The sequence below is a fragment of the Condylura cristata genome, unplaced genomic scaffold (assembly GCF_000260355.1).
Source record: "Condylura cristata isolate star-nosed mole 26May11 unplaced genomic scaffold, ConCri1.0 scaffold00012, whole genome shotgun sequence".
In the NCBI taxonomy this organism is placed as follows: Eukaryota; Metazoa; Chordata; class Mammalia; order Eulipotyphla; family Talpidae; genus Condylura; species Condylura cristata.
Window position 1 is genome coordinate 31,801,286 of NW_004567113.1, and position 2,300 is coordinate 31,803,585.

The 2,300-nt window shown below is 47.8% G+C and overlaps 1 long non-coding RNA gene across 1 annotated transcript; it reads right to left on the reverse strand.

Moving 5' to 3' along the window:
• Positions 1–325: 325 nt before the first annotated feature.
• On the reverse strand, positions 326–2,292 carry LOC105853543. The gene is made up of 3 exons (XR_001145380.1): positions 2,203–2,292; positions 1,795–1,919; positions 326–872 (listed from the first exon to the last, which is right to left on the reverse strand). It is a non-coding gene; the product is annotated as an uncharacterized LOC105853543 (long non-coding RNA).
• Positions 2,293–2,300: the final 8 nt, after the last annotated feature.

The window sequence follows — 2,300 nt, forward strand, 5'->3', positions numbered from 1 at the left end:
TTTTATGTCTTTGGTGAATCATCTCACATACCCGCAGCCCCCTGTGGTCTGTACCCCATTCCTTGTATTGCATTAAAAAAAAAATTTCCACCTCAGCCCTGAATACAGATTATGAAATCTGCCCCCTTTAAGGTCCCTTCTGCTTGAAATTTATCTTCCCAGGACCTCTGCACTTGTTTTTCCTCTGCCTGAAATGTAAATGCTTGTATAGAAAGGGATGTCATGTAATAAGCATTACAATGATGCCAAAATAATCATTAAAAATACCTTTATTTAAAATTTCTGAAAAAAAAAAAAAAAAAAGTATTTTATAGACATTCAGAGACAGAACGAACTTCTAGAATATCCTGGACTGTTTAAGTATTTTTCTACATCTCATTGTGCTACATTCATTCAAAACATCCAAAGTACAGAGAAACAATTCCTCTTGGTGGCAAAATCTGTATTCTTTGGAGGTTCGCTCTAATTACTTACCAAGAACAGCCTACATTCTTAACTCTACTGTGGTTTCCTCCCCACACTGGCCTAATGTATTTAGATGTATTTACTGTCACAATATGACACTCAATCTCAGGAGAGCTACGTGAATTTCCAGAGATCACAAACGTTCCTTGCATAAGACTCTTCATGTATGAGCCACTATCTAACCCCAGTTCCTTCCTCTGTAAATGGGAGAACAGGGTCATAGAGCTGGGGATAAATAAAGCATGTGTATAATACCAACCCTCTAACTCCTGGGAAATTACATGGTTGCTACAACTTAGGAAACAGTCTGACCACATTAGGCACGTGTATACTGTAAACTGTAGAATAAGTCAAAATACCAGCAACAGAGCATCCTAGCTTCAATGGCTAGAACTTGCAGTTTCAACCTATAAAAGAAAAAAAGGAAAAGTTGTAAATGACCTTTTAAATAGATATAAATTCAAAGTATATTCAATTTGTCTAAAAATCCTATCATATGGATTCCCCCCACCGTCAAAGAAAACTAAAGTGTTCAAATTCCTTTATCTGTTTGGAAACACTAACTCCAGGAGTGGAAAAGCAAGCCTGCAGTTATCAAAGCTAAAGCTATGTTTACATTCATCACTTTTCTATGAGCATAAATTTCAGATGTGACTCCAGACAGGATCCAAAGAGGAGTTTTACAAGCTCCTCTCTGGGTTTTATGGAGACTTACTTTACCCTTCTGTGTTAGCCTCTTAAAGCACTGTATCAACCTTAAAAGGGCACAGGAAAGGGCAGGCAATCTGGGTTTTTAACAGACTTCTCTATTTCCTTCATTCAACCAGTAGTCGCGGATCTCAGCAAGTTTCTTTGAAAAGTTGGCAAGCCCATTGGAAACAGTTGTTTTGCTGGGTGGTGGCTCTAAGTGCATCAAACTGGGTTTATTTAAATCTACATTAAAAGAAAAAAAATCTACAAAGTGCCAGCAATATCTCTGCTGTTAACACAGGTGTCTCAGGTGACCACTTCAAGTTCCTCTGGTCCAGCTCCAAGGGCCTACGCCCTTAATGAGCGCGCAGCACATAAGGCAGCCGGATTTCCGGTGCAGACAGATTTAAGCGCACGTGGCAACAGGGAGAACTCGATTTTCTCGGATGGCTGCAGCGGAGCTGCTTCTGAGCCATCTTACCTTTTCGGATACAAAAGGGCAAAAGCCAATTGTCCATCTAAGGGAAAACCAGATTCTGACTTGGCACCAAACACGCGCCCGGACCGCTCCGGTCGCCATAGGTCACGTGCTCAGCACTCCGGCCGTTAGTTACGCGTTCATTCAGGGCCGGCACGTACCTGGCTCACAATCTGGCCGCTGCACCCCGGTGGGCGTTGTAGACAAACTCCAAGGTCGGTTTTTCGACGTTAATGCAGCCGCAGGTCGGGCCCTGAGCCCGCCACAAAGTAGCCGCGGCTGTGCCCTGGGGAAGCAGAGCGCAAACTTGCTACCGCGGCCCAGCCCCAGCCTGCCCGTCCGAAACCCCTGCCCGCAGCCCGTCGCGGGGTCTGTGCCTCGCGCGGCCCCGGGACGGGCACGATCGCCCGCCCCCAGGGCCCGCGAGGGCTGCTCTACCCCTCGGATGTGGCCGCCGGGAGCAGCGGAGCTCCAGGCGGGCAAAGCTTGAGGGGATTCGGGGCGACGCCAAGCCCACCCCGGCCCGCAGGCTGGCAAGCACCACCCCCGTCGCACACAACCGCACTCACGTTCGTCCAGCACGAGTAAGAGGCCGGCGACTCCCGCTCCGCGGGGAAATGCGGAAGGAGGCGCGGGCGGGGCCAGAGGAGGGGCGAGGGGCGGGGCG